Source organism: Bombina bombina, chromosome 2 (genome assembly GCF_027579735.1).
Source record: "Bombina bombina isolate aBomBom1 chromosome 2, aBomBom1.pri, whole genome shotgun sequence".
NCBI lineage: Eukaryota > Metazoa > Chordata > Amphibia > Anura > Bombinatoridae > Bombina > Bombina bombina.
This window is the reverse complement of record NC_069500.1, coordinates 838,193,368-838,207,595: the sequence shown is the minus strand read 5'-3', so window position 1 is coordinate 838,207,595 and position 14,228 is coordinate 838,193,368. Positions and strand designations below refer to the sequence as shown.

The following is a 14,228-nucleotide window of genomic DNA, read 5'->3' as shown; positions in this document are numbered from 1 at the left end:
ATGTAATGCGGGTCCGGAGCGTGCTTTGTTCTCAATCTGGATACTAAAAGTATAGCGCATGCGCATTTTAAAAAGGAGTCTTGTGACGTAGTTTGACGGCCACCTAACGGCCAGAATTTCAATTGGATGGTTTCAGAACGTGACCCAGGAAAAAATAAAGAAAAGAAAAATGGGTTGAATTGGCTAAGCTTATGAAATAGTTTGCTTACGGCTATAACTTAATTTAGAGAAAATTTCGAAAAAATTGATGAATGAAAGTCTTATTTATTTGGGACAAAGAATGTTATTCCGGATCATCAATTAGGTAACTTTACCTTCACTTTAAGGTGAGAAGGATGCAGCACTTACGAAAACATAAAAAAAAAGGATATTTAGGGAACAACGTGGATACTTATGGGACTGAATATCCCTTTAAAGATTGGGGGATTTATTTGGGCAGCCCTTCAGGGCACTGTTCTGTCATAAGAAGGCTTTTTTATTTTTGGATATGGGTATTTGTTTGCACAGTTTACCCATTATTTCTTTCCTAAGATAGGGAGAGTCCACGGCTTCATTCCTTACTGTTGGGAAATACAAAACCTGGCCACCAGGAGGAGGCAAAGACACCCAAGCCAAAATCTTAAATATCTCTACCACTTCCTCATTACCTCAGTCATTCTTTGCCTTTCGTCATGTTAGGAGGTGTCATACTCTGCAAGGGAGCAGGTTCAGGAGTTGGGAGCTGTTGTGCAGAGGTGTCAGGTTCTGGGGTTAAAGTTGTGTTTTGTCTGCGTGAGTCTTTCCTTTTTGGCATAATTTAACAGGTACAAGGTTTTAGGAAATAAAGGTGATGGTTTTTATTGATAGGATAATTAGCAATGCAGAGATATGCAAATTATATAAGGCAAAGTCTATAGGCTGTAGACTGGAACTCTGTAGTATAAGGCAGGAATGCAGATCTTTGTAATAACAGGCAGGATACTTGCATATGCTGTAGACTGGAACTCTGTAATTACAGGCAGGAATGCAGGTCTTTGTAATAACAGACAGGATACTTGCATATGCTGTAGACTGGAACTTTGTAATAACAGGCAGGAATGCAGTTCCTTGTAATAACAGGCAGGATACTTGCATATGCTGTAGACTGGAACTCTGTAGTAATAGGCAGGAATGCAGATCTTTGTAATAACAGGCAGGATACTTGCATATGCTGTAGACTGGAACTCTGTAGTAATAGGCAGGAATGCAGATCTTTGTAATAACAGGCAGGATACTTGCATATGCTGTAGACTGGAACTCTATAATAACAGACAGGAATGCAGATCTTTGTAATAACAGGCAGGATACTTGCATATGCTGTTGTCAGGTTTATGCCTGTCTTACTGCCCCTTTAACTAATCTCCAGTATCTCCATAAATACCAGCTTCCCACTTACCTCCTTGCTTGGTATTGTTCATTTTGCAACTAACTGAGCTGCACTCTGATTAGCTCTCCAGCACCAGAGTATCACGCCTGTTACAACCACTCTTCCTGTCTGAACTCTACACAGCGCAACCGGATCTGCCGCCTCTGTGACGTCACACGCCAAGCAGAGCGCCTGTTAGCTCTCCTCTCTAAGCGAAACTGCTTCATCCGAGCTGCCCTGAAAACACTGTTCTACCTAAAGCCTTTTGCCTCAGTTAACCAGGTACTACAATACGCATTACTTGTTTACTCATGTATTATTTGGCCAATCCTAATTTTTCTACTTTGCGCATAAAATGAGCTTTATATTGTGTTACTAATTTTTCTTTGACTTCTAGCTCACAGTCAGGTTGCTGTTTCACTGTCTCCCCGCTAATGCTTGTGAAGCCTTACCTACCTGTGAGCTATTATTCATAAATCAACTGCAAACTGTGTCTGTTGTGCTTTTACACATTGCTTTGGGGTAATGCCTATGTAACTGCTCTTTGTACACAATTCGCTACAATTACCTATTATACTGCTAACTCAGTGGCTGTGGTCCAACCCATACTCTGTTTTATTGCAGGCATACTTGTGAGCCTGACAGAAATACCAAGCCAAAAATAAAATGGACCCAACTGAAATGGCCTCACACATACAAACGCTTACTACTAAAGTTGATCTCCTTACTGAAGGACTTAACACACTTAAGTTAGAAAATGACAACTTAAAAACATACATTAAAGATGTTGTGGAGAGGAAACCCCCCCCAAGAACCGCATATCAGCTACCCAGAACCCTTCTCTGGGGACAGAAAGGTTTTTAGAGAATTTAAAAACTCATGCTACCTATTGTTTACCCTTAAGCCTTTCACTTACCCCAACGATAGGGTAAAAGTTATGACTACAATTTCCTATCTCAGAGCTGAGCCCAGAGCATGGGCAAATACTTTCCTCGAACATAATGATGATATCCTTAATTCTCTAGACTCCTTCTTCTCTGCTTTAGCACAAATTTATGAGGACCCCTTCAAACAACAAACAGCTGAAAATGCTATGAGGTCCCTAAAGCAGAGGAAAAGAGAGGTAGAGGAATATATAGCAGAATTTAAGAGGTGGGCCCCTGACACCCAGTGGAACAACTTGTCCCTTCGTAACCAATTTAGGCTAGGACTCTCTGAGGCCATTAAGGATGAGTTGTCACATACTCAAATACCACCAACCCTAGAACAGCTCATAGACCTCAGCATTAGTATTGATAGGAGACTTAGGGAAAGACATCACGAAAGATCCACCCATGATTCACACCTTAGGCAAAAACCCACACCAACTACTGTCAATACATACCCTAAATCCCTACCGGAACCAATGGATATCGCTTTCTTGCGGGGACCCCTAAGTACTCAGGAGAAGCTAAGACGTAGGTCTCTGAACTTATGCATGTACTGTGCCGCAGATGATCATGGGGTAAAGGACTGTCCAAATCTTCCCCGTCAGAAAAAGGGTAAGCAAAACACACCCTCTTGTTCTATTAAAACTGTACTAAAGTCTAGCCATTACTACAATATGCCTCTTGTATTACAGTGGGACCAATCACGAGTGAACGTTCAAGGGATTATTGACTCAGGAGCCTCCCTTTCATACTTGGATGTGAATTTCTGTAACATAAATAAAATACCCCTTCTCCTGTTCCTTTAAGGGGTATAGATGGTGAACTCTTGTCCTCAGGACCTGTCTTATATGAAACCATTCCTATTCTCATGTCAACCCCCTGTAACCATAGAGAATTTGTTAAGTTTGATGTAATCACATCCCCTGATTTCCCTCTAATTTTAGGTTTAGAGTGGCTCAGGCAACACGACCCTTGTATCTCATGGTCCTCACTTACAATTCAATTTAACTCTAGTTACTGTAAATCCACCTGTTTCCCACACTTACTTCTACAGCCACCTACAGATTCTCACATACCTATTGTCCCTCCAGAATATAAAGAATTCTCCCATGTATTCAGTAAAACTGAATCCGAAAATCTCCCTCCACACAGACCATATGACTGCCCTATAGATTTACTTCCTGGAGCAGTCATACCCTGTGGACATATTTTTCCACTGTCTAAACCCGAGCTACAACACCTAAGAACCTATCTTGATGATAATTTGAAAAAGGGTTTCATCAGACCCTCAACCTCTCCATCCGCCGCAGGAATCTTCTTTGAGAAAAACAAAGATGGTTCGCTCAGACCGATAGTCGACTACAGACAACTGAACAAAGTTACTGTAAAGAATCGCTACCCCCTACCCCTCATATCCGAATTAATAGAGCGTCTAGAGGGATCCAAAATTTTTACCAAGCTGGATCTCCGTGGAGCTTATAATTTGATCAGAATGCGGGCAGGAGATGAATGGCTGACAGCATTCCGTACACGGTATGGGCTGTTCGAATATGTCGTCATGCCATTCGGTCTCTGCAATGCTCCTGCCACATTCCAGCATCTGATCAACGACATTTTCAAGGATATTTTGGACTCCTTTGTGGTAATATATCTAGACGATATTCTCATTTTTTCTAAAACCCTAGCTGAACATAAGAATCATGTCCGCCAAGTTCTCACACGCCTACAAAGTAATTCATTGTTTGTGAAGGCAGAAAAATGTATTTTCCATACCAACAGCATCCCCTTCCTAGGATACATTATATCTGACAAAGGCATATGCATGGATAACAATAAAATCCAGGCAGTTCTGAACTGGCCGATTCCTACCACTAGGAAAGAGGTCCAAAGCTTCCTTGGATTCGCAAACTTTTATAGGAAGTTTATTAAGAACTATTCCATGCTCGCAAAACCCCTTACTAATTTAACCAAACAGAACATCAAATTTGCATGGACACCCTGCGCTCAAAATGCTTTCGACCATCTAAAAACAAGTTTCACTACAGCCCCAATACTCAGATATCCTAACACAGAATTACCTTTTGTATTGGAAGTCGATGCATCTGACTTCGCTCTTGGCGCAGTCCTGTCACAAAGAGATGCATTCCAACAACCTCTACATCCAGTCGCCTACTACTCCAGGACTCTAACAGACGCAGAGAGACAATACCCGATCGGCGAAAAAGAGCTTCTTGCAATCAAAGCAGCATTCGAACAATGGAGACATTTACTTGAAGGCTCCACTACACCCACCATAGTATATACGGATCACCGTAACTTGCAATACCTGAAGACCACCAGAACTCTATCAGCACGCCAAGTACGTTGGAATCTGTTCTTCTCTAGGTTCAACTACCTCATCACTTACCGGCCTGCCAATAAGAACGGAAAAGCAGATGCTCTATCACGTTTGCCAGGTATTGAACATCACTCGCCTACCCCTCAATTGGTTATCCCCAAGGAAAACATTCTTCTCTTCTCAGTTGACACTACTACATACCTACGGACAGAACAAACTAAAGACACAACAATACCTATTAACTTATTACTCAAGAACTCAGATGGTCTCTATTGCTACCAGGGCAAGATATACATCCCACCATCACTTCGCAACCAGCTGCTGAAATCTGCTCATGATTCACCCATGGGGGGACACTGTGGCATAACTAAAACCAAGGAACTAATAATCAGATCCTATTGGTGGCCAACTATCACATCTGATGTGACCATGTACATTAACTCCTGTTATGTTTGTACTACTACAAAGAGGATTAAAAGACCACCTTTCGGTTTGTTACTATCTATTCCTACTCCGGATAAGCCATGGCAGCACATTGCTCTCGACTACATCGTGGACTTACCATACTCTAGTAATTACACTACAATTTTAGTCGTTGTGGACTTATTCAGCAAAATGCTTCACCTGATACCATATCACAAGTTACCTACAGCTGCTGAAACCATACATCTACTAATGACTAACGTATTTAAATTACATGGCTTGCCCTCTAACATCCTCACAGACCGTGGATCGCAATTTACCAGTGCCCTATGGTCTGCCTTCTGCGAACAATTCTGCATCGAGAAGAGATTATCTTCCTCATATAATCCACAGACTAACGGGCAAACTGAGCGGTGCAATCAGTGGGTGGAAAAGTTTCTACGCTCTTACTGTCATACTGCACAAAACACTTGGTCCCAATACCTCCATTATGCCGAATTTGTATTCAACAATACTGTACATTCCACTACCAAACAGACTCCTTTCTACATTAATTATGGGTTTCACCCCAAATTTCAATTTCTCCCTGAAAAAATTCCAGATCACCCACATATTTCCGATCTCACCTCCTCCATTGTCACCAACTTTGCAACCATCAAACAAACCATTGACACTGCTAAAGTTGTGCAAAAGAGGTATTATGATCGTAAACATATTCCTCCTCCTGCTTATTCTGTTGGTGACCTTGTGTGGCTTTCCACCAAAAATCTACGTTTATGTACACCCTCAAGGAAACTCTCACCTCTGTTCATAGGTCCGTTTCCCATCCAGCGCATCATCAATTGTAATGCTGTCTGTCTCACACTATCTTCCACGCTCAAGATACACCCTACATTTCATGTATCTTTGCTTAAACCCTATAAACATCTACGTGATCATCCAACTGGACAATCCCTACCTCCGGTCTCTATTGACCCGAACATGGAGTATGAAGTAGAGAACATCCTAGATTCTAGAAGTCGAAGAGGCATTCTACAGTATCTGATTAAATGGAAGGGTTATTCCTCAGAACATAACTCCTGGGAACCATCATCCAACATATCAGCTCCTAGACTCATCTCCAGATTCCATCAACGCAACCCTGACCGTCCTGCTTCTTGAGCACCGGAGTTGCTCTTAGGGGGGGGAGTCCTGTCAGGTTTATGCCTGTCTTACTGCCCCTTTAACTAATCTCCAGTATCTCCATAAATACCAGCTTCCCACTTACCTCCTTGCTTGGTATTGTTCATTTTGCAACTAACTGAGCTGCACTCTGATTAGCTCTCCAGCAGCAGAGTATCACGCCTGTTACAACCACTCTTCCTGTCTGAACTCTACACAGCGCAACCGGATCTGCCGCCTCTGTGACGTCACACGCCAAGCAGAACGCCTGTTAGCTCTCCTCTCTAAGCGAAACTGCTTCATCCGAGCTGCCCTGAAAACACTGTTCTACCTAAAGCCTTTTGCCTCAGTTTACCAGGTACTACAATACGCATTACTTGTTTACTCATGTATTATTTGGCCAATCCTAATTTTTCTACTTTGCGCATAAAATGAGCTTTATATTGTGTTACTAATTTTTCTCTGACTTCTAGCTCACAGTCAGGTTGCTGTTTCACTGTCTCCCCGCTAATGCTTGTGAAGCCTTACCTACCTGTGAGCTATTATTCATAAATCAACTGCAAACTGTGTCTGTTGTGCTTTTACACATTGCTTTGGGGTAATGCCTATGTAACTGCTCTTTGTACACAATTCACTACAATTACCTATTATACTGCTAACTCAGTGGCTGTGGTCCAACCCATACTCTGTTTTATTGCAGGCATACTTGTGAGCCTGACAGCTGTAGACTGGAACTCTGTAGCAACAGACAGGAATGCAGATCTTTGTAATAACAGGCAGGATATTTGCATATGCTGTAGAGTGGAACACTGTAGTAACAAACAGGAAACTTGCATAGACAGCAAACTGGAACTCTGTAGTAACAGGTAACAAGCAAGCAAAAGTACCTGATTCAGTCCTTAGGAAATAGAGAATTAGCCAAGATCAAATGCCAGGAAATCAGTCCAGAAATGGAACACAGTGCCAAGGGAAAATCAAGAAGAGCAGTCTGTAAATGAAGCAGAAATCAGGCACCAGGAAATCCAACAAATCTGTATTCACTCAGGAAACAGGACCAGAGGGTCTGTCAGAGTATAACACTCAATGTCAAGGCCCAGGACTACAAGCAAACCTCCCAGATATAGCAGGCTGCTGATTATATGATTTGGTTTAGCTGGTAAGCAGGTGGAGCCAGAGAACCAAAGTTGCAGCAAACAGAAAACCCAATATTCTTAGTCTGTGCTCAAACCATCTGGTGGCAAAGTGGTAAAACAACAGGCTGGGGAGGAACAGCAGCAGAAATAGAGACAGGTCCCAGGTTGAATTCTAGGCTGGATCATGATAGTACCCCCTCCTCAAGGACGACCTCTGGGCGTACTTAGCATTCTCATATAGCTCCAGATCTTTAATGCATACTAGCGTGGCCATCAGAGGCATAAGTACAATCAGGGGGTATTATCTTTTTTGAAGGGTTCTCCAAAAGAGGATTCTGCGGACTGGAATTAGTATAGAGGCCCCCAACAGGACTGATCTTTGGTTTCTGTGCAGTTCTAGGCTTGTAGGTTCTGAAGAGGTGGGTCTGAGGAACAGAAGGTAAAGGACCTTTTGACCGAACAGCAGTTTGAAGCACCGTCCCTTCAGTGTCAGAATCAGTATCATCTTCAATGGTTGAATAGTTAGACATTTCTTCTGAAATGCACAAAGATGAGAATGTAGCTGCATTTGGTAGGCAAATCTCTGGATTCGTAGTACTAGGATTCTGTGGATGACATGTTAGTACTTTACAGAAATAAGAGTCTTTGGAAGGTGCAGTCCTAGACTGATCAAATAGGGGATGCAAAATAGAACCCATGCAGAGCTCATCTCCAGAGGAATCCGAAGTGGGATTAAAGTTTGACTTCCTCTCTGTAGCGTGTCCATTTGATGACTCAGGATTTAGAGGTGTAGACCCCGAAACAGACTTCTTAGGGGGTCTCACTGGACAAAAAGATATTACATGTCCAGTAGCTCCACAATAGAAACATAAGCCATTAGTTCTCCTTCTGGCCATTTCATGAGTGGTAAGAGGGGTTGATATACTCCTTTGGATTGGTAAGGATACAGTCTTTGGGGTAGTGGACACAGGAGTAGGAGTGCCCAACCCAGAAATTTTTTTATTGATAAAGTCTTTCAGGCTATCCTGTAAAGTCTGGAATCCTGCAGTGAAATCTTGGATAAGTGACTTTAATGCATCCGGAAGGGATTTTACTCTGCAAGGGAGCAGGTTCAGGAGTTGGGAGCTGTTGTGCAGAGGAGTCAGGTTCTGGGGTTAAAGTTGTGTTTTGTCTGCGTGAGTCTTTCCTTTTTAGCATAATTAAACAGGTACAAGGTTTTAGGAAATAAAGGTGATGGTTTTATTGATAGGATAATTAACAATGCAGAGATATGCAAATTATATAAGGCAAAGTCTATAGGCTGTATACTGGAACTCTGTAGTATCAGGCAGGAATGCAGTTCCTTGTAATAACAGACAGGATACTTGCATATGCTGTAGACTGGAACTCTGTAATAACAGGCAGGAATGCAGTTCGTTGTAATAACAGGCAGGATACTTGCATATGCTGTAGACTGGAACTCTGTGATAACAGGCAGAAATGCAGATCTTTGTAATAACAGGCAGGATACTTGCATATGCTGTAGACTGGAACTCTGTAATAACAGGCAGGAATGCAGCTCCTTGTAATAACAGACAGGATACTTGCATATGCTGTAGACTGGATGGAACTCTGTAATAACAGGCAGGAATGCAGGTCTTTGTAATAACAGGCAGGATACTTGCATATGCTGTAGACTGGAACTCTGTAGCAACAGACAGGAATGCAGATCTTTGTAATAACAGGCAGGATATTTGCATATGCTGTTGAGTGGAACACTGTAGTAACAAACAGGAAACTTGCATAGACTGCAAACTGGAACTCTGTAGTAACAGGTAACAAGCAAGCAAAAGTACCTGATTCAGTCCTTAGGAAATAGAGAATTAGCCAAGATCAAATGCCAGGAAATCAATCCAGAAATGGAACACAGTGCCAAGGGAAAATCAAGAAGAGCAGTCTGTAAATGAAGCAGAAATCAGGCACCAGGAAATCCAACAAATCTGTATTCACTCAGGAAACAGGACCAGAGGGTCTGTCAGAGTATAACACTCAATGTCAAGGCTCAGGACTGCAAGCAAACCTCCCAGATATAGCAGGCTGCTGATTATATGATTTGGTTCAGCTGGTAAGCAGGTGGAGCCAGAGAACCAAAGTTGCAGCAAACAGAAAACCCAGTATTCGTAGTCTGTGCTCAAGCCATCTAGTGGCAAAGTGGTAAAACAACAGGCTGGGGAGGAACAGCAGCAGAAATAGAGACAGGCCCCAGGTTCAATTCTAGGCTGGATCATGACAGGAGGTGGCAGAGAAGTGTCAGAAGATTCGGAGAGTCCTGAAAAAGGGTATCTGCCCTTCGAGATAGGACTGGAGTTTTAAGTAGTCATGTCAACCTCTCAGTGAGAGTATTGATGAAAGTTAGAGTCTGGAGATGCAGGGAAAGTTTTTCTGCAAAACCATTCAGACTACTTCTAACAGCTCCTAAGCAATCAGTGTTGACGAGTTTCACTGCCTGCTTTCTCTCACTCAAGTCCATTTCAGGAGCGCTGCTATAAGACTGTCACACTTGAGAGGCTGTGTTCTGTTCCACAGCATGGATCCTGGAGGTAAGATCGTTTCAACTTTTACACATAAAACGCTATACCAGGGTCACAGTGTGGCTCCTTTTATACCTTGATAGGATCCAGGGTTAATATCCTCTGAAGGAGGTTTATTGAACAGTTGGGGTTAATTAATCAGTGTATTAATTATTTACATGCTGTTTGTGTGATTTTTTTCCTGGGCTGATAGACTGTGTGTTTTTGGCTGGAACAAACAGGTTTCACTTTAGTTTTTGAAAGTGTTGCACAGCTCCTATTACTTGCTGTACTTGTAATAACAAGGGAACTACTGTCTTGCACTCCATGTGACCGGGTGTGGTCTATGTTCATTTCCTCCATTCTGGCTGAGACTTGAACCTGAGGAGAGCGTTTCCTCTGTTAACGTTCTGGGTCTAGGAGGTGGTGAGTGCCCCAGCCATTGGGAGTATAAAGGTGCAGTTTTCTATAATAAAAAACAAAAAAAAATGTTTTTAGTTGTGTCCTTCTATGGGTATAACCTGAGCTATGGAGAACTCTGACATGTTAGAAGGTACTCCTTCTGTACTAAATCATACCTGTTTATATTGTGAGGAGGCCGTGGTTTTCCCGCCCACTCAATAATGTTCCATATGCCTTAACACCGTTATAAAGTCTAACGGCTAGATTTAGAGTTTGGCGTTAGCCGTGAAAACCAGCGTTAGAGGCTCCTAACGCTGGTTTTAGGCTACCGCCGGTATTTGGAGTCAGTGATTAAAGGGTCTAACGCTCACTTTTCAGCCGCGACTTTTCCATACCGCAGATCCCCTTACGTCAATTGCGTATCCTATCTTTTCAATGGGATCTTTCTAACGCCGGTATTTAGAGTCGTTTCTGAAGTGAGCGTAAGAGCTCTAACGACAAAACTCCAGCCGCCGGAAAAAAGCAGGAGTTAAGAGCTTTCTGGGCTAACGCCGGTTCATAAAGCTCTTAACTACTGTACCCTAAAGTACACTAACACCCATAAACTACCTATGTACCCCTAAACCGAGGTCCCCCCACATCGCCGCCACTCGATTAAAATTTTTTAACCCCTAATCTGCCGACCGCCAACTACGTTATACTTATGTACCCCTAATCTGCTGCCCCTAACCCCGCCGACCCCTGTATTACATTTATTAACCCCTAACCTGCCCCCCACAACGTCGCCGCCAGCTACTTACAATAATTAACCCCTAATCTGCCGACCGCAAAGCGCCGCCACCTACGTTATCCTTATGTACCCTAATCTGCTGCCCCTAACACCGCCGACCCCTATATTATATTTATTAACCCCTAATCTGCCCCCCTCAACGTCGCCGACACCTGCCTACACTTATTAACCCCTAATCTGCCGAGCGGACCTGAGCGCTACTATAATAAAGTTATTAACCCCTAATCCGCCTCACTAACCCTATCATAAATAGTATTAACCCCTAATCTGCCCTCCCTAACATCGCCGACACCTAACTTCAATTATTAACCCCTAATCTGACGACCGGAGATCACCGCTACTATAATAAATGGATTAACCCCTAAAGCTAAGTCTAACCCTAACACTAACACCCCCCTAACTTAATTAATTTCGTTAGATTTAAATTATATTTAACTCTTATTAAATAAATTATTCCTATTTAAAGCTAAATACTTACCTGTAAAATACATCCTAATATAGCTACAATATAAATTATAATTATATTGTAGCTATTTTAGGATTAATATTTATTTTACAGGCAACTTGGTAATTATTTTAACCAGGTACAATAGCTATTAAATAGTTAAGAACTATTTAATAGTTACCTAGTTAAAATAATAACAAAATTACCTGTAAAATAAATCCTAACCTAAGTTATAATTAAACCTAACACTACCCTATCAATAAATTAATTAAATAAAATACCTACAATTACCTATAATTAACCTAACACTACACTATCAATAAATAAATTAAATACAATTTCTACAAATAACTACAATTACATAAACTAACTAAAGTACAAAAAATAAAAAAGAACTAAGTTACAAAAAATAATTTTTTTTTTTACAAACATAAGAAAAATATTACAACAATTTTAAACTAATTACACCTACTCTAAGCCCCCTAATAAAATAACAAAGACCCCCAAAATAAAAAAATGCCCTACCCTATTCTAAATTAATAGAGTTAAAAGCTCTTTTACCTTACCAGCCCTGAACAGGGCCCTTTGCGGGGCATGCCCCAAGAAGTTCAGCTCTTATGCCTGTAAAAAAAAACATACAATACCCCCCCCCCCCCAAAATTACAACCCACCACCCACATACCCCTAATCTAACCCAAACCCCCCTTAAATAAACCTAACACTAAGCCCCTGAAGATCTTCCTACCTTGTCTTCACCATCCAGGTATCACCGATCCGTCCTGGCATCCGGTGCTGAAGAGGTCCAGAAGAGGCTCCAAAGTCTTCCTCCTATCCGGCAAGAAGAGGACATCCGGACCGGCAAACATCTTCTCCAAGCGGCATCTTCGATCTTCTTCCATCCGGTGCGGAGCGGGTCCATCTTGAATCAGCCGACGCGGATCCATCCTCTTCTTCCGGCGTCTCCCGACGAATGACGGTTCCTTTAAGGGACGTCATCCAAGATGGCGTCCCTCGAATTCCGATTGGCTGATAGGATTCTATCAGCCAATCGGAATTAAGGTAGGAATATTCTGATTGGCTGATGGAATCAGCCAATCAGAATCAAGTTCAATCCGATTGGCTGATCCAATCAGCCAATCAGATTGAGCTCGCATTCTATTGGCTGATCGGAACAGCCAATAGAATGTGAGCTCAATCTGATTGGCTGATTAGATCAGCCAATCGGATTGAACTTGATTCTGATTGGCTGATTCCATCAGCCAATCAGAATATTCCTACCTTAATTCCGATTGGCTGATAGAATCCTATCAGCCAATCGGAATTCGAGGGACGCCATCTTGGATGACGTCCCTTAAAGGAACCGTCATTCGTCGGGAGACGCCGGAAGAAGAGGATGGATCCGCGTCGGCTGATTCAAGATGGACCCGCTCCGCACCGGATGGAAGAAGATCGAAGATGCCGCTTGGAGAAGATGTTTGCCGGTCCGGATGTCCTCTTCTTGCCGGATAGGAGGAAGACTTTGGAGCCTCTTCTGGACCTCTTCAGCACCGGATGCCAGGACGGATCGGTGATACCTGGATGGTGAAGACAAGGTAGGAAGATCTTCAGGGGCTTAGTGTTAGGTTTATTTAAGGGGGGTTTGGGTTAGATTAGGGGTATGTGGGTGGTGGGTTGTAATGTTGGGGGGGGGGGTATTGTATGTTTTTTTATACAGGCAAAAGAGCTGATTTTCTTGGGGCATGCCCCGCAAAGGGCCCTGTTCAGGGCTGGTAAGGTAAAAGAGCTTTTACATTTATTAATTTAGAATAGGGTAGGGAATTTTTTATTTTGGGGGTCTTTGTTATTTTATTAGGGGGCTTAGAGTAGGTGTAATTAGTTTAAAATTGTTGTAATATTTTTCTTATGTTTGTAAATATTTTTTTATTTTTTGTAACTTAGTTCTTTTTTATTTTTTGTACTTTAGTTAGTTTATGTAATTGTAGTTATTTGTAGAAATTGTATTTAATTTATTTATTGATAGTGTAGTGTTAGGTTTAATTATAACTTAGGTTAGGACTTATTTTACAGGTAATTTTGTTATTATTTTAACTAGGTAACTATTAAATAGTTCTTAACTATTTAATAGCTATTGTACCTGGTTAAAATAATTACAAAGTTGCCGGTAAAATAAATATTAATCCTAAAATAGCTATAATATAATTATTATTTATATTGTAGCTATATTAGGATTTATTTTACAGGTAAGTATTTAGCTTTAAATAGGAATAATTTATTTAATAAGAGTTAATTAATTTCGTTAGATGTAAATTATATTTAACTTAGGGGGGTGTTAGTGTTAGGGTTAGACTTAGCTTTAGGCGTTAATCCATTTATTAGAATAGCGATGAGCTCCGGTCGTCAGATTAGGGGTTAATAATTGAAGTTAGGTGTCGGCGATGTTAGGGAGGGCAGATTAGGGGTTAATACTATTTATGATAGGGTTAGTGAGGCGGATTAGGGGTTAATAACTTTATTATAGTAGCGCTCAGGTCCGCTCGGCAGATTAGGGGTTAATTATTGTAAGTAGCTGGTGGCGACGTTGTGGGGGGCAGGTTAGGGGTTAATAAATATAATATAGGGGTCGGCGGTGTTAGGGGCAGCAGATTAGGGGTACATAGGGATAATGTAAGTTGCG

General features: G+C 41.7%; 1 protein-coding gene across 3 annotated transcripts in view; it reads left to right on the top strand.

Annotated features, from left to right (window-relative positions):
* The window catches only part of TICAM1 (TIR domain containing adaptor molecule 1), a 109,946-nt gene that overhangs the window by 27,324 nt on the left and 68,394 nt on the right, over positions 1–14,228 (top strand). Inside the window, exon 1 of one of the 3 annotated variants that reach the window (XM_053703170.1) lies at positions 2,355–2,925. The exons of the other annotated variants lie outside the window; for them this stretch is intronic. The gene's annotated coding sequence lies outside the window, so the exon portion shown is untranslated. Of the gene's footprint in view, positions 1–2,354; positions 2,926–14,228 lie in introns of those variants that run through there. 3 annotated transcript variants of the gene reach the window in all.